At 44.9% G+C, this 25,408-nt stretch overlaps 1 protein-coding gene across 2 annotated transcripts in view; it reads right to left on the reverse strand.

The window, feature by feature from the left end:
* Nucleotides 1-10,242, reverse strand: part of ENOX1 (ecto-NOX disulfide-thiol exchanger 1) — a 2,037,207-nt gene extending 2,026,965 nt beyond the window's left edge. The window contains exon 1 of one of the 2 annotated variants that reach the window (XM_085621817.1): nt 10,018-10,242. The gene's annotated coding sequence lies outside the window, so the exon portion shown is untranslated. The remainder of the gene's footprint in view (nt 1-10,017) is intronic. The other variant, XM_085621818.1, reaches the window with a different exon arrangement.
* Between the last annotated feature and the right edge of the window lie 15,166 nt (nt 10,243-25,408).

Consider the following 25,408-nt stretch of genomic DNA (forward strand, 5'->3'; position numbering starts at 1 on the left):
GGCTGCTTTATCAGTGATAAATATACCACATGCCCTATTAATACAGGTGCAAATCACTCGGACCTCAAAACCTCTGAATTCCCTTTTTGCCTCTTTTAGGCTTGTTCATCGATGCAATCAGTATTTCCAATTAAAGAGGTACCCGCCATCTTACGAGCCCTGTATCTATCTCTGCAGGACCTATTAGGGATAAATATTTCGTCTTGCTTAGCCTCATTCTCAAACACGTCATTTGTAAGCTGCCCTGCCCTATAACTGTTTTACATGTACCTTTCTTTTCAGGAATGGCAGGGTACTAGAGGCAATGGATTTTGTTATTGGTTAGGTTGAAATGGCTACGCCTTAGCAAGAGTTTGTAAGGGAAGATACACCTGAATCCGTACAGTGGTCTAGGGAAGATGAAAATGCATTTGTAAAGAGAAAGCAGGTGTTGTCCTTTATGCCCACCTCAGGGCTCCCTGACTGTGTTAAATATGTTACTTTGTATTGTTATGAACAAAATGGATTTGCGCTTGGGTTGTTAGAACAAAGTCACAGGGATTAGAAAAGACCCATAACTTATTACTCCTCAATGCTGGACCTAGTCGCAGTTGGGCTTCCATTATGTTTATGGTCTGTAACAGCTGCCAAAGTTCTTTTTGAAGACTCTAAAAATACTGTACTAGGGTCTCGACCATCTTTTGCTGTGATCCACTTTGTGGTTGCACTTATTCCCACTACAAAATCTCACATTGCATGATTGTCCCGATAAGAAATACTATTACTGTGTGCTAATGTCCTGCTTTGAACCCCACTTCTCTGTTCCCTACCAGTGAAGATGGAGGCCAACATGATTGTTTACCACTATACAGGTTACTAGACCACATACTGATTCAACTGATGTGCTTCTCAATGAATGTGAACTGATTTATTTTGTGGATTGTTCCTGTTTCAGAAATTATAAAAGTTGCTAGTAACAAATGTTTCTACTGTATATCAAGTGGAATAAAGCTGCAATCTGGCCACAGTTAAATCCACCCAACTGGCAGGGCTAATTGCACTCGCTAGGGCTTACATCAGAGCTAAAGAAATGACTGCCTCTGTGCACACAGACTCAAAGTATGCATTTGGTTTAATTCATGACTTTGGACTTTTTTCAATGTAGAGAGGTTTCATGACCTCAGCAGAAACTCCAATAAAGAATGGGTACTATGCTTTGCAAGAAAAGACAGCCATGGTAAAATGTGCTGCTCACCTACACCCGCATGATGCAGTATCAAGGGGCCATGCCCGAGGCAATTCTGCTGCCAGAAATAGTACCTTGTTCAAAACTGCTGACCTTGCCATTTATGTTATGAAACCTGGTCCTGTACCAACCTTAAAGGATGTGTTTCACTTGCAGGAGCAGGCCTCTAGGAATGAAGAGCAATCCTAGATCAACCAACATAGTAAAAGAGACTAAGGGGGGTTGTGGACAGACCGTACTGGGAGTGTGATTGCACTAAGATTTCTACTGCCCATCCTCACCAGGTTATATCATAGAGTAGCTCACATTGGTAGGGATGGCATGCTTTGTGCCACTGCAACACTTCAGTATGTGCCCTTCTTTTCCTCTATAACTTGAAGTTATTGCCTGTCCTAAGTCATGTGCTTGTCATTGAACGGTGGACTAGGGGTTAAGGCCACTACTGCTGCTCCTTCTCCCCAATGCCGCCTCCTCTGCTAAGGCAGAGGAGTGTCACCCCCACTGCTTAGAAGCAGTGAAAGGAGAGATAAAATTATAATAACTGGATGTTCTTATTATTTAATGTTGTCCTGCTGCAGCAGCTTGGCAGCGCAGGCAAAGCTGCTCTGCTCACAGAACAAGGCAGGGGGAGGAATGGTGGAGATGCTGAAGATCGCATGACGCTTTGGCCAGCCTGTGAGGGCCGGCCAAAGAGTCATGCGCACTTAGCATGTTCTTCACCCAGGCTGCATTACAGCCTGGGTAGAGAACATGCCCATGCCCCAGTTCCCAGTTGAGCGCTGAACCACGGTGCTCAGACCAATGGCAACGCTGCATTGCAGCATTTTGAGTGGTGTAGGGGAGCCTGGATGTGCTTCCTGTTCGGCGACTTCGGCCTGATGCGGAGGAGAGACAAATTGGGAGATACGCAACAGGAGGTAGGTGTATTTTTTCTTTTTTACTCCCCCTCTGCCCCGCCACCCCAGATCCGTGCTGGCAGCCACTGCTTCTCCCCCTTCAGACCCCTTCATTGACATCCAGGTTGATTTTATACATTTCCCAAGTGTGAGAATTACTTTACGTACGTGTAGTGGTTTGCATGTTTCAGGCATAACCCTGTGCCTACGCAGATGCCATTGCTGTTACTAAGTGATTACTAAGAGACTTCATCCCTAGGTTTGGGATACCAAGTGGAATTAGAGGTGATCAAGGAACTCATTTTGGGACTGAAGATCTACAGGAAGTTTTTAGAGTGCTAGGAATAGACAAGCACTTCCATTACCCACTCAGAGTGAGTGGGTAAATTGGAAAGCAGTAATAGGACCCTGAAGAATAAGATACTGAAATCAGTTCAGAAGCACAATTAAGAAGGCCCAATTCTGTACCACTATCCCTGTGGTCTTTGAGAGCTATCCTTTCTCAAAAGACTTAATTATGCATGAATGAGATAGACACGGCTGACCTATGATGCCCCCTTCAAATCACCCTATGTTCTCTGCAAAGATAGATCTGCAGTTAAATGATGATGTTACATTATTGCAGAAAGGTATAGAATGTCTTCACTGTTTCCATTCTCAGTGCAACATACCTTACCTGAGTGTTCCACTGAAGCCTCCATTCCCTCTTACCTGGCGATAGGCTATATGCTCACATATACTGGAGAAAGTCTGCGCTACAGCCCCAATAAGGGGACCCCATCAGACTCTGCTCATCAAGAGCACGGCTGTTAAATGTAAAGGTCGGATCCACTCCTCTCACTGCAAATGAGTTGGTTCTCCTAGAGTTGACCGCTCTGCAGCTGCTGTTCAAAGGCCTGGGCGTTTGTCCGAAGTGTCTAATGGCACTACCTCTAATGCAGCCTCTTCACTTTTTGGTGGGTTGAAGTCTCCGTGCTCTTATTACCCAAGGCGTGTTGTTTTTGCCATACAACACTTTGATGATCATTCTTTAGAATGAAAGAGGTGTAGGTGGACAGTTTCAACTACCTCTAGGTTTTTCTCTACTCTGTATGAAATTACCACAGCGATAGATGAAATAAGAAGGCATGCAGACATTTTGAATGAAATTGGGAGTATGTGCAATTGCATGGACTGAATGCTGCACTCACCTTCCCAGCACTTCCATTAGCATACATGAACAGGTAGATAACATTGAGGCTCGCATGAAGAAGCTACTCAAGATATAAAGCAGCTTTGACGTGACTCATAACAGTATCTGGGTGTGGCTACAGGACGTTTTTGGCCTTTGTGGAATAAAGATATTTGAATCCATTGTTGGCATTATCCTAATTGTGTTTTTCATTTACAGTGCCATTGGAACAATCCAGGGCATCATTCAGAGCTCTTGCAAAAACTAAAAGCAGTGCCAATACTTTTATGCCTGCTACTTCACTGGAACAAAGGGGGCTATGATAGCATATCTAGACTCTATTTATATCATGTTGATATATTCCTATGAAGTGCCATGTTAAGAACCACCTATATAGTTATGAATGTCTTAACTAATAATCAAATATAGATGTTGCCCTATTTGTTTAAGCTTTCTGTGACACTGAATTGCTTGCAAGACTTTTTACAGCCTTAGCAGGCCCAGACGCCATATTGCTTAGTGTTGTGGTTGCACATTTTCCATGAGCATAACCTCGACTTCAAACTGACAAGGGAAGGGGGAATGTGTGAGAATAATATGGCCGGTGTTGTACAAATGAATGCTACCTTCTCCTCAAGGCCGTTCTCTGTTTCCTTAAGTTTTTGCTGAGAGTAACACGTTTTTGTCTTGTAGTCATACTGCATTGACTCGTATTGAGTGAAAGTGTATATATACTAAGTTGATTTAAAAAAGGTTTTAGCTCTTAGCCTCCAAGTGATAGTTTTCTAGCGAAAGCTCTTGTCAGTTGAAATGACAATTGTCTTTGATTTTTTGCTTTGCTGCCTGCTAGTTTGCATTAAAGGCTGATTGGACTTTAGGGCTCTCAATGTGTTCTTTTTTCAACAGCAGATCGATCCCAAGCATCCAGGCCCCTGCGCTGCTGCCATCAACCTCCTTGCTGAGATCATCCACAACTGAGACCACCCTAGGGTCCATACTCAGCAGGCACAGGTCTGAATTAAACCTGCTTCATCCAAGATGTTATTTTTCTTTACAAATGTCTACAGTTTACTGCTATCCACATCACAAGCATCTCTCATACGGTATATTTTTTTTAAAAAGCTGAAAAGTGGCCACATCCCCAAGATCTGTTTGCTGAGAATATGGTCCTTACGATATGAGCAACTATTGCAAGGAGTTTGAGAATAGTGAGAGGTTTGAATACTGGCATTTGGTTAACATGATGCACAGAGGCATTATATACCTTTCCTCGTCTTTTTAAATGATGTGACTTTTCCACAGGAGTTCCCTGTCGGGGTTAAAGTGCACTTTCGGGTATTTTTGATAGTGGTTGCACAGTGGTGATTTAACTACAGATGTGGCTCCTTACGTGCATATTGCACTTCCGTTTTTTGTTTCTTGCTTTGGTTTTGCACTTTCTTTTGACCATATTTGTAAGTGTGAGTGGGTGATATTTGCACCAAACTTAGAGGTTGCACTAACCCCATTCTGTTCTTTGGAATGCTCACAATGGATGAAATTAATGGGTTCTCACAGCTCCATGCCCATGATGACGTGGTGATGGATGCCTGTATTTACTATACCTTTTGATTATGGATGGTACCATTTGTTTATGTGTAGCCTTGAGGAAGTCGGTGGTGACTAAGACAACAGCGACAAAACATGTGTTGGCTACTGCATTTTTCTGGACCTGTTTGGATTCACATATATGGAATATGAACTGAATAAAAAGAACAACTGACTAAAAGAACACTGTGTACATTGAAATTACTGAGACGGAAGAGAAGTTTATCGAACATTGGTGCTCAGGAGTTATTTACACTGAAAGCTAAAGCCAGGCTCGAACAAGATTCGGGGACTCCGGCTCAGCTCGAGATCCGCTGCGAACCTCGAGCCCAAAATGAGCTGAACTTTCACGTGGCTTCTCCCTTCTGCCTCCCATGCCTCTGCTTGCTGTCTTGCAGTGTGTACTGCCCCCTTCCGTATGGGGAACAGTTCGGGCTTTGTCTTAAAGCACTGTGAACGACGCGTCCTTATAGAGATGCTCTGATATTAGACGCCAGCCTCTGCCTTAGTGTGTGAGCCCTTGTCCCCTCTTCAAAGAAAGATTTTCCTGTGAAGCTGAGAGGGTCAAGCCTACGGATCAGCTGCAGAGAATGAAGGTTGTGCAGGTTACACATGTTTATGCAGCTCGGCCTTTAGATGCCATTTACAGCATCCAAGGTAGCAGCATCGCTGTAGGCTTTTTGAAAGACTGAAAGTGTGCAGACCTAGGGTCAGTGTGTAAAGGGCAGCCGGGAGGTGTGCTTTGCTCTTGCTTCAGGCCATTCACTGCAGTGCATGTAAGTGACATGCAAGTGAATGCCTTCCATTGCCAACAGAGCTGTGCTTCCCACCTGTGACCTCTGTGATGATACTCAATGGGCTGCTTTGTTTTTCGAATCATTTTTAATGATGCCACTTAAATGCAGGGCAGCTCCTAATACTGGACTGTTTTTGTAACGCAAAGCAACTTAATGTTGCTGACATGAAATAAAGTGCTCTGTATTTTCTGACACTTCACATTGTGATTTTGTTCTAGAATTAATGGTTACATATTAAGGGGATTATTACGACGCTGAGCGGACTTGTGTCCGCCCGACACCGTTGCGGAAACAGGACCGACTGACCGCCGATCGACTGTCCCCACTGCCTAATTCATTGCGACCGCACATGGTGTGGTTGCATACCTCCCATAGAGAAATGGGAGATTGTGTTCATCCATGCACCCCGTGGCAGGCACCGCCTGCCACATGGTGCAGGGATCAACAAGGAGGCACATAGGTGCCCCCTCTGCCCCCAACCGGAGGTCACAAATAGAAGGGGGCCCTGCAAGGGGCCCCCAGACTCACTTTCCTTGTCGGAAAGCCAAGCATTGAAAGCCTGTGGTAAACCGTGCCTCGTAATCCGGAAGGCGTAAAACGCCGTCCACATGGATTATGGGCCGGCTTCTGACTGGCCGATGGGCTCCTTGAGCCTGACGGTATCCACCCGGAATGACCAGGCTCAAAGTGGAGAAAAAAATGCAGGCAGTTGCAGCAGACTCACTGTATTCTTGCAGTATTCGTCATGGCACCGCAACAATGTGCAGGACCACTGTGAAATTACTTCAAGAATGTTGTGAGCCAAAAAAAAGAAAAAAAAAAAAGTCGGGTGTCTGATGGTATTGTTTGGCCATCTGGGGTTGTTTGGGTGAAGGGCCTCACCAAAGGACAGGTCCTGCGTCCAACCATATGCCATGCATGGCTGAATGCCATGCATTACAGGGGTTGGTCACCTGCATGGTGTTGGATGCCCCATACCACACCACGCACCGCCAAAGGCCGAAGCTCGTGTGTGGTGTGTGTTGGGCACCAGCGGGGTATGACTCAACTCCCCACTGTGCCCAGCCAAATGCCGAGTACAACAAGGGACTTGAGATAGATAAGTATGATAATAAAATCTTACTTTATGGTAATAAAACCATAGAAATTCACTGAAAAAAACAAAAGTTAAAGTGATGTTATATTTAGGTATAGTAATAACTTACTTGACATTAAATAAAACCATAAAAATTAACCGAAAAAAAGCAAAGATTAAAGTGTTGTTACAGTTAGGTGGAGATGTGTGTTAAAATACCATTGTGCAAGCACAGTAATGAAAATGATAGAGTGAGTTAAGGGCAGCAAGTATTTTTTTGCATTGAGAGGATTCAAATATGTCACCCAAAGCAACAGCAGTGGGAGAGGAAAATAGGATATGTGGCTATACTACATTACATTAGTCCCATTAATTAATTAAAGTGAAAATCAAATACCCCCAAAACAAGCATTTTCAATGCAATACGTCTCGCGTTTGGGAGCGTTTAAGCGATAGGCATTGTAAATAACAATGCCATTTATTTATGTGTTTTAAACCCATCACATATATCAAAGACATTGTCATTTTTAATGCCAATAGCTCAAACTCTAGCAAATGCGAGAGCACTTTTTTAAATGTTGGTCGCGGCCATTTATTTCGATGCTGCTCCCCCGGTATTCAGGTTACAGTGAGCAGCATCTGAACAAAGGAGCACGGACAATATTAAAGCGAAAGCAAAAATGGTGCACTTTCACACAATGTAAAAATAAAGTAATTAAGAAACGTTCTGCGTGGCCGCTGAAGTGAAAGTTCCTGCGCTATTAATTAATATAATAAATAAGCGCGGCCGCTAATGTGAAAGCGTCCGCCTGTAAAATAAATAATTAAATAAGTGCGGCCGCTAAACTAAAAGCAGACCGCGCCGTAAATTAAATAAGTGAATAAGTGCAGCCGCTATAGTTAAAGCGGACCGCATAGTAATTTAAATAAATACAGTAGTAAGCATGCGGCGTGCTGCAATGTCGTGGATGGGATAGGGGAAGAGCATTAAGAAAAATAGTGCTCACCAACTTATAACGCAGAGTTTGTAACAGCACCAGTAAAAGGTCCAGTTCTTATGGGCGGTAACAAAGAGAGACAAGGTGGTAACAAGGAGGGACTAACAAGCCTTATAATGAATCGGAAGCCAGCGTTTACGAAGGACAATGGCACAAGCCAATTAAAAATATTGGCTGAGAGTGGGCGGGGTTTCTAATGCATACCCTAATACAGCATGCTTTACAGAGCGAGCAGCGCATGCGTGCTGCTGCTAGGCTCGCCCTAACAACCATAGGATTAAAAGAATGTTGTATAGAAAAAATAACTGTTCGATCACATTAAAACCAAGATAGTCTTTTGATAAAAAAGGATGCGCTTTTCAGAGTATAGAGTGCTAGCTTTTGTGTTATCTGTACTCACAGTGCCTGGTCATCAACTATCACTGATAAAAAAAGTACTTTTCTAGTTTTGTTTCCTATCACCTGCCCCAAAGGTGGTTTACGGTAGTCATGTCTTCAGGGGTGGACCAGAATGTAGAAAGTAGAGGCTGCTCCAGTTTGTCGACTAACCAACACACTTAAGTACCTTGCCCACCAAGACTGCTGTTGATCGGCTCCCAGTGCCCACGCCAACCACTTCAGTGACTTACCAAACCCCAAAGACCTGACAGACGGCAATCCCTACCCTGTTTTAGGACAAGCTAACAAGTACATCTCGGTTTACCTCATTTACAATAGGAGAAGAGCCATCAGGACCATAGCCAAGGTACATATTTATATACATTTGCATACAATGTGGAAAGAAAGTGTGTTTTACATTGCAGCCTCTGGCTGCATCCACTTTCTGTTGACAGCAGGAATGAGACTCACTGGTGCAGGGAGGGCAGTGCGATTTCCCAAAAGGAGTCAGGTCAGGTTCTTGTCTGCTTACTGACAGCTTTGCTAAGAGCCCGAGATGGGCTGAAAAGACCCTCAAACTGTGGCCATGGTTAAGTGAGGAGTAGATTTGTGCAAGGGTCTTGGAGGAGGTAGAATGGTGGAAGCGGAGCCCAGACATACTACAGCGCAGAAGGCGGCGCAGTGGGGGGTCAAACAGGCAGCATGAGGCGTTGGAATGAAGTGTATGCTTCCGGTTTACACTATAAGAATCACTGGACCTGACAGTGAAAGTCACCCGCTCCACATAACTCATCATCACAGAGATTGTCTCCGGGAGAGAGATGGACGTCAGGCGAGCAGTAGACACTATCTGCAATCACAAGCTGTAAAAGGTTCACCCATGCACGGGTTTCATGCAACATTACTTTGTAGAGGAGAAAACAAAGTTGAACTCATTCATTAAGGAGACGCTCTTGTCTCAGCCTGTCATCCTAAGTTTGATTAAATACACCACGGTTTTAAAATACAGCCTGTCTCAAGGTTACTGGAATACCACGGTACCCCTTGAGGGATGAGAGATGAGCGATGACTTGTTTGGGTTCACTTTCTTCTTCAGAACAAAGAGCTTGTCTGGGGTGGGGAAGGGGGGTTAAAGTGAATTCACCGGGCACATTACCGTACAACCGAACTTCTCAAGCAATTCTCAAGGCAAATTTAATGCAAAACATTGTGATGAATTGGACTAAACAGGAGATGGCTAGCTTTGTGTTGTGAATTGTTATAGTACAAAACACACTCCTATGCTTACCGGATCGCATTTCACACCCTCTTCGCCCCTTTTCCCCTCAACAACAGAATACATGATCATACAGTTCCAATGATTTTTAATAGTCAAGGTCATTTTACATCTCATATATATACCAACGTGGTTAGGGGAGGGGGGTTTACCCGATGCTGGGTCACATATTTCATTGCCACAAGGCTGGACCACCTTCCCAATGCTGGTCAGTAAAAACTCGCGCCTCTTCCACTAAACCTGACAGAAAGACGCCAAGTCGACAAATGGGAAGCCATGTGTCCCACGCTGAGCTTTTGTTTTCAGTGACCAGCAGTCCCTGCCCCCTTGGCACTGGGACCGCGGGAGCCCGCCACGCACGTGTGTGCCAACAGGGGGGTTGGCTGTCAAAATTAGAACCTGCCTCGGTGACACACTGGACGAAACTTTCCTCCCGCCTGCGTCCGGGGCAGGCCGTGCACGGGGTGGAATGGACAGAGGGGGCTTCTGCGTGCCGCGGCGGGCTGCTGCAGTGGGAACCCTCGCTGAGGAGCTGCGAGAGAAGGATGTGGGACAGAGCCGCCACAGCTGCATCCAGGGGCGGATGGAGATGTCACAGAATCACACAGACCTACCTGCTGCGGGAACCGGGTCCGGCGCCCTCTGCCGCTGCTCCGGAGCAGGAGAGAAGGAAGGAGGCAGCGCCCTCTCGCTGCCCAGGGTCCGCTCAGCACAGCCCGGTAGGGCTAAGAAAGAGAAGGTAGCTCCTGGACGCGTCTCCCTGAGCCCGTAAAAAACAGCATCTACATCCCCGACTAGCAGCACAGAGGCCAGGGCGGCAGCGCCTGCTCGCGGTCTCTGGTCCACACCGGCCGGGTGCTCCACAGTTCACCTCCCGATCCCCAGCGCGCGCCGCTGCCGCCGCGAGACGCGACGCTGAGATGTGCAGCGAGTGAGAGCTGCCGCAGTGCTAAGGCAGAGCCGCTCCGCCTGCACACGACACGCAGGGAGAGTGCTGGCGGCGCGCGGTACCTGCTGGATGCGCTGCTATCTGCCGGGCTCCCGTACTGGTAGCCCAAGAGCGGCAACTTTATTACCCGAACCCCGTGAAAGACTTTACTATATTCGTTTTGGCGCTATGGTTTCGTCCCAAGATGAACATAGGTGGTGGTACCGTTTTGTGGAAAAGTGCCTACCCACGGCTAGGTCATGTGGTCGATGTCACTCACGGTCGGCTAAATGTCGAGGGGGGCGTTTATTATTATGTATGGGGGTGACTGCCTCTGCCTGTGAACGATAAGAATTACAAGTACAATGTGAGTACTTTACATGTGACCACATAAGACGGTGAAATAAATCAGGATTGCGTGGCCCTGTACCTGCAACCGAGGGCGGGAAGCGCACGACAACACTAGGTGGCACACAGGAGCTTGAGTCCCCTTCAGCTGAAAGAGATGAAACGCTGTGTGTTCAGCCACAGGCCTCAGCCTATTTGACTCTGAAAACTAGCATATATAGTAAAATTCTCTAATACAAATTGTTATTTAATGTATTCAGTTTAGGGGTCAAATATATCCTTATATACTGTACAACTTCGTTTGTCCTATGAACTCCACCAATGACCCAGTTCTGAATCTCAGACAGTTTGTTAAATATGCTGTCACGTTCCACCATCTATTTAGCATTTTTTTTAAAGACAATTGTAATCGGAATACGTTATACGGGCAAGCACCAGAGAACAATTTGTGTGAAAAAATGTTTAGCCTACAGAGTCCCACTGCTGACCAAACCTTTGACAGGGTAATGCGCAGGGCTTTAAGTGGGATGAAAAAACTGGGGGGGGGAGGGGGGGGGAGAGGGTGTGTCTTTCAAAGGAACGTGGCCAATGTAATTAAAGACGTGGCTTAAAAACACATAGGCTAAACATCTGTGCTTAGCATAGTGTGCCGCTCGACTTGTGTTTTGCTGTTTCTGTCATTGCATTCAGATATATGATAGAAGTAACATCATATCTACAAGTCAGGACTATTGGCTTTGTCAATGGTTGTTAGTTGCATAAGATAAATAAGCTGCAACTATGGCTTGTAGAAAATATTGAAAAAGCTTCCACTTAAAGCCCTGGTGACACCACAACGACGATGCTGCTCCTGCGTTTCAAAAAGAGAAGGGAAATCTAAAGAGAAAATTACTCTCTTTAGAGGACTTCCTTTCCCTTAAAACGCTCACCTGGCATGACGGCATGCCGTAACTTCTTCACTAGTGAGAAGTTGGAGAAGGTGGAGAGGTGTGGCTCACTGGTTAGAGGCGGCAGACCCGTAAGCAGAGGATGGCCTGGGACCAGGGTTCGATTCCCGACGCGGCAGGGTCGTGGACCAGGGTCAGCGGGCTCGATAATTCTCGCCTCGGTGCCTACTCCAGTCAGGGACCACACTCGGCAACTCTGGGCATTAGCTTGCCTCATCTTCACAACAGCCCCCCCAGACTGCCGGGGATGCTTGGTTGCACCTTAGAGATACCCATTAGGGCACCCGTCCTGGCTCAGGGTGAGCCAGGACGGGTTCCCCAGCGGTCGAAGCGCGGAGATACTCCTCCGGGAGTCGATTCTAGCGCTATATAAACCCACAATTAAATTAAATTAAGTGAGCCATGTGAGTAGCTCACATCGATGTGCCTGCAGTCCTGAAAATATGGACCGCCTGTGCCAGGGCACAAAGCAGAGCCCGATAGAGACCTGTTTTGAGGCCCCCTTTAAATAACTGCCGGTGCTCAGCACCTGTGAGACCCGGCCCGCTTAAAGCCCTGGTTATGGGGTATCCTTCGTTCTGTTACATTTCTCTAGACTTAAATGTAATTCCAAGCTAAGGTGACCATCTCACTCCTGCAGCCGTATTATGCATTGTCATTGTTTGCGCCCGGCACACCTTTTAAAAGGTACGCCAAGCGCAAACAATGACAATGCGCCCCATTATTGTGACTGCACTGTCCCCTGGGCAGCGGCAAACCCGCCCTGCCCTGGCAGCTGCGCATTCATGTGAAAACATGGAGCGGCTGCCGCTCTGTGTTTTACATTGCAGGCGGCAACCCGCCTGCACTTTTAGAGGGGTGTTAGACATCCCGTTGCAGGCGAGTGCTGTCAGTTACTGCACCTGCCTGCAAGGGGATGTCCGGGGGTCCATAGGACCCCGTTTCTCCCCTCCAGAGGGCTGCTCTCAGGGGGCACACCCACAGTGCGGCACCTAAAAGGTGGCGCACCAGGAGTGTACTCCCTGAGAGCTTCTTTTCCTCTGCGCATGTGTCTGTAAAATGGCACGGACGCAGAGGCACAGGAAGTCTTTTATTTGTATAGGGCACACCCCTATGCAAATGAGAGAATGCCCGTGATGATATCGCTGACGCTTTAAGTGCGCCAGCACAATTGGTATTACTGAAGGGGACGCACAAGTGTCAGAGCTCCCTTCTGTAATACCAAAGTGCCCCGGTGGCGTGCAAAGTGAGAGCAAACGTCTGTTGCGCCCCCGGGGATTTATTGTAATAAAGCCCCTGGACTTTTGTGTGATAGCCTAATGCACTGTGGGTGCTGTAGTCTTATTTTGCTTTCCTTGAACTAATTAGACTCACACACCTGGAATCAATGATTTGTAGTTAAAATCTTCAGTACCGGTGGCAGTGTCCATAAACTCCTAGAGTGAGGTAGTCAACCTATACGAAGCAGGGTCTCTGGCATTTTTCTGCGCTATAAAAGTAATGGTTGTGAGAATTCATGTAGACAGAGTCCCCTGTTGCACACGTGGCTCCTGATCACAACTATGGGGTTAATTCTATTTAGGATGCAAACTGTTAGGGCGTGGCTTGCGCCCAAGTGTAATGGCAGCCTGATCCGTGAGCTCCGGACCCCATAGGCAACCATCACCCTTCCAACATGACCCAGAGGCACGTTTTTGGTTTTAAAAGAGGTTGAAAGACCTCCCGCATCCATCGTGGACCCCATGCAGTGCTAATAACTAACCACAAAAACGCCTGTACTCTGTGGCCAGTATATGCTTAACGCACGGCGGCTTCAAAATGGTGGGCACCTTCAGTACTCCGGTGAGACAGTCTCTCTGACGAACTAACCAGCCACCTGAGAAGAGGTAAATGCATGAGTGCATTGGGACGGCACTCCCGTGTTGCACACCCACATAGCTATGGACAGCGAACATGTAACCAAATTGTAATGTAGCTTCTCAACACTACTTGAGGTGGGTCATAGCAGTCACGCTTCCTGATGATACATCACCTCCGCTTCTGGTATACCGGCATTTTCTGCATCTTTATTCTTCCAATCTGCCCCATACGCTCCTGCTCACTCCTGTCTGAGGCTGTCTGGCCCCCAGGGCTTTCCCTCCTGCATATAACAAAGTGACTGAAGCAGACTACGATGTGCAATCACCTTTAATGTGCCAAAACGGCATTCAGGTCGAATTTATATTAGATGGGTACCATGCATCTCTTTGATGAGGCCCGTATATGCATTTCTACACACCTTGGAGTCTCCTAGATGACACGCCTGTGCTACGCTTTGACATAGCTTCCTGCCTCAGCCTTATTATAGCTCGCATTTGCACCCCACCTCTATTCTTTACCTCACTGTGCTCACAGTGCACATTGTACTCATTGTGCTCATTCTTCTCATTCTGCTCAGTATACTGAGGTGAGAACGGGTGCAAGCTAGGCCTGAGTGGAGTTTGGGGAGTTCTGCTAGGCGGAACTTTGCAAAAACAGTGGCCCAAAAACTCCACCACGCTATGCGGAGTTTCGCAAGCTGCACAGTCTGCATGTTGCGCCATTTGCAGTGATTTTTAACCCTGGGTGCTTGTCCCATGCTGTAAAATCAGCGCAAACAGCACCACTCGCAGCTCAAGAGGGTGCTGCTTTTTCTGCCACTCGAGTTAATATTCTATTTGAGTGGCAGCTTCCTGAACACGAATGGAAGGTTTCTCAATGCGAGCGGTAGCAACTATCCGTGACCAACAGCACTGAGAAATCTCTACGGGAGGTGATCTGGAGTAAGCTTTTCCTTGCTCGCGCTGGTGAGCGAGGTAAAAACTCTGCGCTGCTAAGTGGAGTTTTTCAGAAACCTGCACTCTACACAGAGTGGGAAAAACTCAGCAAACTCCGTGAGCGGAGCGGAATTTCATGCCCAGGCTTAGTGCAGGCAGCATCTGCATTAGAAGGGTACCACGCTGCTGTTTGTAGTGGTCTGTACTCGAATCTCCACAAAACTTGGAGTCTCCTGAAGAGACACGGTTGTGCTTCTCATTGCCATAGTTTTCTGCCTCAGCCTTCTTATAGCCTGCGTTTGCACTCCACCTCTATTTGTTACCTCATTGCGCTCGTACTGCGCATTGTACTCATTGTGCTTATTATGTTCATTATACAGAGGTGAGAAAAAGGAGAAGATTCACTTGTCACCAGGTAGTTTGTCAGCGACTATAAGTTTTTGGGCCTCCTGAGTTCTCCTGGTCGAAACTTACTCTCTGTGTGATCATTCCACACGTTCCTCACTCTCATTAGTGCACCCTCTTCATCAATGAGCACACAAATGCATATGTCTGGCTGATTTGTACTGCCGTACCATTATTGCTGCCTTGAAGGGGTGTTTTAGCATACCCCAGCAAGGTTATCTTGTGGCCTCTCAGCAGAGTTAACCTATCCGGATTTGAACATTCAGGTCTAACACAATGTCTGATGACAAGCGTAGAGAGGCAAGAGATGCTAAGGAAGCTAAGGACTCGAAAGCCACCTTGAAGCATCCCAAAGCTGGCCCACCTCTGCCAGGCTTGCCGATTACACCTAAACTAGACCTCCTCAAGCATTGGCAGTATTATATTATGTTATATGAATTTCTAAAGCGCATCGGTTACTCGGGGGTGTCCTGGCGCCGATTGCTACCTCTCAGAGTTCAAGAACTTATGGGGAGATTATCCGTTGAAGATTCTATACGTTGAAAAGCCAAGTTTTCAGTTCCCTTCTGAATATGAGGAGGTCAGTGGTGTTCCTCAGATTTCAAGGGAGGTCATTCCAGGCCTTAGCCTCGCACGTGATGAAACTTCTTCCACCCCACGTAGCTTTCTTAATGGGGGGGTACGATTCCTAGTTTGGCACAAGGTTCTTTTGGGAGTGTACCATTGAAACCGTTGTTTCAGATATTATGGATGCATGCCATGTAAAGCCTTGAAAACTGTGCATAAGGATTTGAAACGCACCCATTTCCTGATTGGCAACCAGTGTAGTCTTTTAATTCCCTTGGAGACTGATACAAATTTTGAGGTACCTTTCAGAAGTCTTGCTGCCGCGTTTTGCAGGATCTGCAGTTTATTTAAATAACGCTCTTGATTATTCAAATAGAGCCCGTTGCAGTAATCTAGCCGTGATAAAATCAGAGTTGTAACAACAGTACGTTGACTGTCTTCCGGCAGGAACGGTTTTATCTTTTTGATCAGTTTAAGAGAGGGAAAAGTGGCTGAGGCCGTGGCGTTTATCTGATCCCCAAAGTTCAGTCTGTCATTGTCAAGGTTCAATACTTAACCGTCTAAGAGCTTGCACAGGAACAGAGATGCTGATTCCCAACTCCCGCTCAAAGATAAACCGGAGATCAATGAATTGTACCTTAACTCCAATATTACCTTCAAGGGGGAAGGGGGAGTGGATAGAATAAGAAATCAAGAAGAGACTGGTCTTGAAAACTCTGGTTCACTCTTGCTCGTCTACTTCGTCTTCCATTCTGCAGACTTCTTCTAAGAGAACCTTCAACACATAACACATCTATATTAATGCCTACTCTACTCTAATTCTATTCTTTCTATATTTTCTATTGTCTTACCTACCCTAAGTTTTCAAGTGCTGCGCCTCTCCTCTGCAAGTATTTCTATCTAATACAATTCCTTTTTCTTTCTTATTGCCGCCTCTCAGTGTCTTCACCTATAAAATATGTTTTTTTTCACTAATTACTGTCGAGTTAACCTTTTAACTGCATATGTAGTGTTTACCTTCCGCTTCTTCACTCACTTTAGAGGTAGCTTCTGTCTTCTGTAAAACGTCACTCGAGTTTCTTACAATTCTCTATATTCCTTAACTAGTGTTTTTTGTATATGCCTTTACTTAGATTTATTAGCTTGAGAGTTCTGGTTATCTTCCTACCTAGGTACGAATTTACTGCTCTCTGATATGCATTGGTCAATCTCTCTCCAACTGCTCTCTGGTAAGTATTATTCTTTCTCTTATGTTAATTTGATGTCTACTAAATTTCCCTAGAAAATAACCTCGTTCTTTGTTTCTAACTTATAGGTTCTGTCTCATCTCCTGCACTGGTAAGTTGTACTTATTACCATCTATTTACGCTCTTAAATTTTCATTTGTTTTATTCACGACTTTTCTATAAATAATTATATTTAGCTTCGGTCTTCTGTTCTTCGATCCTTAGGTGGCGCTGAAGTATCTCTAACTTCGGACGAAGCTGCTGACTGGTTTCTGAAACTGGTACAAGGGAGTAATGATGAGAAAATTGTCATATTTCCTCTACTAAACTATAACCAGGTATTAAACTCTACTCTGTACTACTTCCGACGAGAAGCGAAACGAATACCGGACGAAAACCTGACGTGATGCTCTGGAACTCTAATTCTAGCTGCGCACTCGAAAATTACTTCAGTGAAGTGCGCGCTCTTCACGGAGCGCGTGCTTCACCTGGATTCTGGACACCTGTAGATAGAAAAACTAGACTGCCTTCGCGTCTTCTGCAGTGGCGGCCATCTTGGAATTTCGTTGCCGAATTAACTCGGTCCAAAGATTCTTTTTTACCAGTCTTTTCGTTTTTGGACTACACGCCTTAGTTAGTGTTGCCCCCACAGTTGTTACTTCATACTCCAGAGGCCTGACAGTACCCCTCAACAAAGGAGGTCCTCTCAATCTCGGTTTCGTAGGGAATCGTTGATGAAACGATTTCACTAGTCTGGGTGCATGAACGTCTGACTCCAATTCCCAGGATAGCTCCTCTGGTCCATAACCCTTCCAATCTACTAAGAAGTACAGTTTTCCCTTGAATACCTTTGAATCTAGGATTTCCTTTACTTCAAATTCGACTCCGGACTCTAATTGGATGAGTCTTGGTGACACATTTTTTCGCAGTTCTGGTGATGCCTTTTTTAACAAGGAAACATGAAAGACTGGGTGAATTTTTAACTTAGTGGGTAATTTCAATCGGTAATTAAGTGGAGTAGTTTTTTCTTCTATCGGGTAAGGCCCTATAAACCTAGGCTGGAATTTTCAGTTCCCTTTTAATCTAAGGTTCTTTGTGCTTAACCAGACACTATCCCCTATCTTTAGGGAAGGGCCCTCTCGTCTCCTTTTATCTGCATAAATCTTATATTTCCTTTTGGCTTGTTCTAAATTCTGTATAGCAGTCTGATGGACTCATTCTAAATGAGTCACCAGATCTTTTACTGCTGGAACTGAAATATCTGTTTGTCTGATGGTGGAATTTGGGTGTCTACCGTAATTCAGACAAAATGGGGAACAGCCTGTAGAGGCGTTTCTGGCGTTATTTTGTGCAAATTCTACAGCCCATAGATAGTCTGACCATTCACCTTCTTGTTTCAAGAGGAACAACCTTAGGTATTGCTCCAATTCCTGGTTCACCCTCTCTGTCTGCCCATCTGTCTCGGGATGGTAACTAGTCGAATATATCTAGCCTCTATTCCTAGACCCTCCACAAATGCCTTCCAAAAATGGGACACAAACTGTGTTCCCCTGCCCGAAATAACCACCTTGGGAACCCCATGAATCTTTACTATTTGTGTACTAAAGTGGTTAGTTAGCTGCCTTGCGGTGGGAACCCCTTTTAAGGCCATGAAATGTGCCATCTTTGAAAATGCATCTACAAACACTAGAATGGTATTGTAGCCGTGACTTAGAGGCAAGTCCACTATAAGGTCTAGAGTGACTGTGTGCCATGGATAAGGTGGTGTGGGTAAGGGTTGTAGCAGCCCTTTAGGTGCTTGTCATTCAGATTTTCCCTGAGCACAAATTTCTTAACGTACTTTTCAATGTCTCTGGTCATGTGAGGCCACCAATAATGTCTTTTGATTAACTCTTCAGTTTTTGCCTCTCCCTTATGTCCTGCCAAAAGATTATCGTGACACTCCGCCATTGCTTGATCTTGTAACTCTTTGGTAGGCAAGTATAAAGCCCCTTTATAATAAGGTAATTGATGTTGAATTTCTCTCTCTGCTTCTTCTTTTATCCAATCCTGCATCTCTTCGGGGCTCATGATTTTGATTATTTGTTCTTTAAGATCAGAAGAGATCGTAGCTTCAATTATTTTTGAACTTGGAATTATAGTCTGATTTTCTATTTGAATCTTTTGTTCATTCGTTCCTAATCTAGATAGAGCGTCAGCCTTCCCATTCTGGGCGCCGGGTCGGTAAGTAATCACAAAGTCGTAGTCAGCAAAATACGATGACCATCGCAGTTGTCTTGGGGTTAGGGTCCTGGCTGATTTCAGAAATGTTAAGTTTCTATGATCTGTGAATACCGTTACTTGATGTTGCGCACCCATGAGATAATGCCGCCATTCTTTAAATGCATCTTTAATAGCCAGTAACTCTTTTTCCGTTATGGTATAGTTCAACTCTGCTGGCGTTAGTTTTCGTGATCTGTAGGCAACTGGATGTAATTGCCCCGTTACCTTATGTCATTGGGACAACACTCCTCCTACTGCGAGATCAGAGGCATCCGTCTCAACATAGAAAGGCTCTGTAGGGTCTGCATGCAAGAGTATTGGAGCAGTGGTAAAGTCTTTTTTTAAAGATTCAAAGGCTCTTTCTGATTCTTCTGTCCACTCGAAGCGAACACCTTTTCTAAGTAAACGTGTCAATGGAAATATCTTTCGTGAAAACTCACTTATGAACCTTCTATAAAAATTCGCAAATCCGATAAAGCTCTGAATTTCTTTCACACATTCAGGGGATTTCCAATCAACCACAGCCTTGATTTTTCGCTCATCCATGTTTATTCCTGTTGGAGATAGGACGAAACCTAAAAACTCCACTTGTGTAACATGGAACGCACATTTCTCTAGTTTTACAAGCAACTTGTTTTCTCTGAGCTTTTGTAAGACTCCTCTTACTTGTTTTTGATGTTGTCCCGTGTCAGACGAATAGATCAAAATATCGTCAATGTATACTATCACACATTGATCGATATATTCACTGAGAACATCATTGATGAAGTGCTGAAAGGCAGCCGGGGCATTGCACAAGCCATATGGCATAACTTGGTATTCAAATAGTCCAAATCTTGTCCTGAAGGCTGTCTTCCACTCATCCCCTCGCGCATCCTCACGAGATGGTAGGCTCCTCTGAGATCTAATTTTGTATATATCTGCGCTCCTTTCACCTGATCTAGTAGGACAGAAATAAGAGGAAGGGCGCATTGGTTTTTCTTGGTGATCTTATTGATTGCACGATAGTCGATACAAGTCCCAAGATCTCCTTCCTTCTTAGGCACAAATAAAAGGGGGGAAGATACCGGAGACTGGGATAGGCGGATAAACCCATTTGCCAGGTATTTGTCCAAGTATTCCTTCAAATGGTGATGTTCCTTTTCGGTTAGAGCATAGACTCGGCTGCAAGGTAAATTAGAACCTGGTTCCAGATCTATTTTGCAATCATACACCCGATGGGGTGGCAATTGCTCTGCCTCCGTTTCATTAAAAACATCAGCAAAATCTTCATACTCAGAGGGTATCTCCTGTGAATCTATGACACACACAGATACTCCGGTCGTACACAAGGCTTGGGCAGGATTGCACTCTCTGGTCTTTTCCTTTGTCTCAAAACAATTCTTTCTACAGTACTCTGAATCCATCACTATAGTCCTAGAACTCCAATTCACCGTTGGGTTGTGTTCTGTGAGCCATGGAAGACCTAAAATGAGCTGAAATTGAGGTGCATCAATTAAGTTAAATTGAATGACTTCTTCGTGGCCATCACTGGAAATCAATTGCACCTGTTCTGTATGGCTTACTATGGGCCCGGAGGATAGGTTCGTTCCGTCGACTGCTCGGACTGGTTCACTTTTGGGCTTCCGTATAGCTTGTAACCCCACTTTTGCAGCAAATTTTAAATCTCAAAAATTTCCAGTTGCTCCGGAATCTATCATCACTGATACTTCCGTCAATGTTATCTGCCAAAACTTAAGTACCATAGATAAGATTAAATGTGGGGCAGACGATTGTAAGGTGTTTGCCACTCGATGTTCTTCTGGAGTTGATTTTTGATTAGCATCCACCGGTCCAACTCCGGCTACAGGTGGAGCTGCAAGTTTTCCTTCGGTCTTAAAGAAGTTTTTGGTTTCTTGGGGCACCCTCTAACGAAATGTCCACTGGAACCACAGTACATGCATAGATTCCCTGTCCTTCTTTTCTCTTTTTCTTCCTTCGTCAAGGGACCTCTTATAGTTCCTGTCTGCATGGGTTCCGAACTCATCTGTCCTTCAGCAATTTTAGCTCCGTCTGATCGGGCCCGGTCAAACCTTGGAACTATTGGTCTTAACTCTCTTCTTTTTTCTCCTCTTCTCTCCCCTTGACGGAAATCTATTTCTAAGACCAGGTCTACTATCTCCGAGATTTCCGTGGGTCGATTTGGTATCTGTGCCAGCACATCCTTGAGTTCATCTCTTAGTCCTCTATAAAATACCGCAACTCTTTTGCTCTCTGGCCAGTCAGTCTCGACGACTAGTTTGTTAAACTGTGCTAAATACGCCACTAAATCTTGGTTTCCTTGCCTTAAGTCGAGTAATTCATTATCAACCGCTTGGGAGATTCTTCGTCTGTCAAATATTCGGAGAAATTCTTGTTTGAAATTTTCATAATTTTGCAATAGGGGATCGTCACGGGAAACCAAGTGCATGGACCAGGACGCAGCATCACCACTCAAGTACGATAAGACAAAGGCCACCTTTGACTGCGCATCTGGGAAAATGGAAGGGCGACACATGAAGTGTAAGGAACACTGAGTGATGAATATCTGTGCCTTTTGTGGATCCCCACTAAATCGCTCCGGAGGGGCCAACGGGATAACTGGGGACAAGGAATGGATTACTTGTGTGGTTACTCTATTTGGCTCTTCAGCAGACTGGTTTAATGTGTCTCTTCCAGAGCTCACTGGCTGTCTCAATCTTAAGGCTAATTCTGCTGTCTCCTTTCTTGAGTTTAACACTTCCTGTCTAAGGTTTTGGTTTTCCTCTCTTACAGCCACTACCTCGTTCTGAATTGTCTCTAAGACCGTTCCCAAGGTCTGTAAATTGAATTCTTCAGTCATTTCTGTCCGGGTGCAAGTATACCACTTGGGTACTTCACTCTGTCAAGGTTCAATACTTAACCGTCTAAGAGCTTGTACAGGAACAGAGAAGCTGATTCCCAACTCCTGCTCAAAGATAAACCGGAGATCAATGAATTGCACCTTGACTCCAATATTACCTTCAAGGCGGAAGGGGGAGTGGATAAAATAACAAATCAAGAAGAGACTGGTCTTGAAAACTCTGGTTCACTCTTGCTCGTCTACTTCGTCTTCCATTCTGTAGACTTCTTCTAAGAGAACCTTCAACACATAACACATCTATATTAATGCCTACTCTACTCTAATTCTATTCTTTCTATATTTTCTATTGTCTTACCTACCCTAAGTTTTCAAGTGCTGCGCCTCTCCTCTGTCAGTATTTCTATCTAATACAATTCCTTTTTCTTTCTTATTGCCGCCTCTCAGTGTCTTCACCTATAAAATAAGTTTTTTGTCACTAATTACTGTCGAGTTAACCTTTCAACTGCATATATAGTGTTTACCGTCCGCTTCTTCACTTACTTTAGAGGTAGCTTCTGTCTTCTGTAAAACGTCACTCGAGTTTCTTCCAATTCTCTATATTCCTTAACTAGTGTTTTTTGTATATGCCTTTACTTAGATTTATTAGCTTGAGAGTTCTGGTTATCTTCCTACCTAGGTATGAATTTACTGCTCTCTGATATGCATTGGTCAATCTCTCTCCAACTGCTCTCTGGTAAGTATTATTCTTTCTCTTTCTTTCTCTTATGTTAATTTGATGTCTACTAAATTTCCCTAGAAAATAACCTTGCACTTTGTTTCTTCCTTATAGGTTGTGTCTAATCTCCTGCACTGGTAAGTTGTACTTATTACCAAGTATTTACGCTCTTAAATTTTCGTTTGTTTTATTCACGACTTTTCTATAAATAATTATACTTAGCTTCGGTCTTCTGTTCTTCGAACCTTAGGTGGCGCTGAAGTATCTCTAACTTCGGACTAAGCTGCTGACTGGTTTTCAAAACTGGTACAGGTGAGTAATGACGAGAAAATTGTCTTCTTCAGATTTTACGATATTTCCTCTACTAAACTATAACCAGGTATTAAACTCTACTCTGTACTACTTCCGACGGGAAGCGAAACAAATACCGGACGAAAACCCGACGTGATGCTCTGGAACTCTAATTCTAGCTGCGCAGATGAAAATTACTTCAGTGAAGTGCGCGCTCTTCACGGAGCGCGTGCTTCACCTGGATTCTGGACACCTGTAGATAGAAAAACTAGACCGCCTTCGCGTCTTCTGCAGCGTCGGCCATCTTGGAATTTTGTTGCCGAATTATTTCGGTCCAAAGATTCTTTTTCACCAGTCTTTTCGTTTTTGGACTACACGCCTTATAGTGTTGCGCGCACAGTTGTTACTTCATACTCCAGAGGCCTGACAGTCATCCACTATAACTCCCAGGTTTTTAGCCTTTCGCGTGGGTTTAGGGAGGTTGCCCAGTTCTGCCGGCCATCAGTCGGGGGCCCAGAAATTTGCCTTATTTCCAAACATGAGGATCTCAGTTTTGCCTGAGTAAAGTTTCAGGCAATTCTGTGTCATCCAGGTTTTAACTGCTTCCATGCAGTCATGGAACTTGCTCTTCCCTGATTCCTGTCCTTGGAGCAGCGACACAACAATTTCTGTATCTTCCGCGTATGAGGTAGGACTAAAGCCAAAGGATCTAACCAGGGGCGCTATGTACACATTAAAAAGGGTAGGGCTGAGAGATGACCCCTGCGGCACTCAGCAAGGCAGAAAAAATGGTTTGGAGTAAAATTTGCCCACGGACACTATTTGTGTTCTATCAGTTAGAAAGGATTTTAATAACTTCCATGCCTTGCCCCAGACCCCACACTCCGACAAACGATCCATCAGGAGATCATGATTGACCTTGTCAAAAGCCGCGGAGAGATCCAACATGATTAGTGCGGCCTCACCTCCCTGATCCAGGGCTTCCCTAATTTTTCAGTTGATTTTATGAGGGCGGCCTCTGTACTGTGCCCTTCTCTGAAGCCATATTGAGTGGGATCCAACACCTGATTCTCATGAAGAAAGGCACTCAGCTGGGAGTTCATTGCTTTCTCTACCAACTTTGCCGGCAGCAGAAGGCGAGAAATTGGCCGAAAATGATTTGGGTCCCTAGGATCCAGGTTATGTTTTTTCAATAGTGGAAGTATTGAGGCTATCTTCCAAGTTTTGGGGAACTCTCCTGATTCAAACATGGCATTAATCAAGGAGGTGAGTGAAATTGCGATGGGTTTCAGAGCTAATTTAACCACCGCTATGTCAACACATAAAGGAGTGGACTTGTCATCGCAAAGCTGCATGTGATGGCAAAGGAATTCGCAGAACTTGAGGATCGCAACCACAGGAGAAACCTTTGCATCTTCAGCCTCTAGGAAAATGTGAAATATGATGCATACTCATACACTGAATTCTTGGAATACTGGAATCCTTGCTCGCTGGGACTTTCTTTTGATTAAGAGTTTGAAATAGAGTGAGCACACAGGATACCCTCAGGTAAACTCCATATCACTTTGTCCACCTCGTCTTCACATCCAAGAACGCTGATATTCTGGCCTTTATGCCACTGTCACACAGAAATGATCCTCAACATGCAGAGAGTCCAATACGGTCAGTGGAACGGGGCCAGAATAACCATTGTACAAGACTACTCTCAGGACATGGGGATCACCAAGAAAGGCTTTCTGGCCCTCCGACAATCACAACAAGATCGATCTATTCCTTGACTATTGTGGGCCCATCCAGATTCAGTATCTTGTTCAACGGGAAACAGAGGATCTTCACTTCTCCCTCAGATCTTCAAGAATTCATAGACTCTGCAACCCAAACAGACATGATAACTTGAGGCGGTGCCAAAGAGAAGTGCAGATTTAATAATTGTTTTTGTTCATGTGTTCGACATTATCACTTGGTGGTTAGATATGCCAATTGATCGGTTTTGTGTTGCTTTATCCGGGTTGCATGCTAGTTTATTTCACTCAGATAATGTTTAGCAAACCTGTTAACTCATATTTACGGTTGTAAAATAGACATTTCACATTAATAAGTCATTGACCTCCAAATAGCCATTCCCTTCATGTAGGGAGCCATTGCCTCTTAGGCCACCCACAATACTTTAATGTACTTGTGTCTCCATTATAAGTGTTGGGTTTTGTCAATCGCAAATTACACAAGATGGACCAGGGCTTCAGGGTCCCTATGTTGTGCTATCAGAGGCCTTACTCTCCCCAAGAGTAACAGGGTGGGGTAATGCGTTTCATTCATATTTCTGGGGTGGGTTTGTGGTTTTGTTGGTGATTATGTTTTCATTGTTATTTTTTAGTTTGATCTATTCTGCCTCCCCCTCTGCTATCTCTCTCCCTCCTCACTCCTGGCCCTTACGATTCCAATATCGGCAGGTCCGTGGCATGCACCTCCGCCAATACAGGGCTCGTTACAGACAGCTTATTGGTCAATCCTATTGCTCTCTGTCTCCAACTTTTTTGAGGAGCTACACATCCTCCCAGTGATCCATTCTCCATCTGCACTGACACATTCACCCTCACATGGGATCTCTCCCTGGCTTCCTCTTTGGCATCTTCAGCCCCATATATAAAGAGATAGTAAGCC

The sequence above is a fragment of the Triturus cristatus genome, chromosome 8 (genome assembly GCF_964204655.1).
Source record: "Triturus cristatus chromosome 8, aTriCri1.1, whole genome shotgun sequence".
Taxonomy (NCBI): domain Eukaryota; kingdom Metazoa; phylum Chordata; class Amphibia; order Caudata; family Salamandridae; genus Triturus; species Triturus cristatus.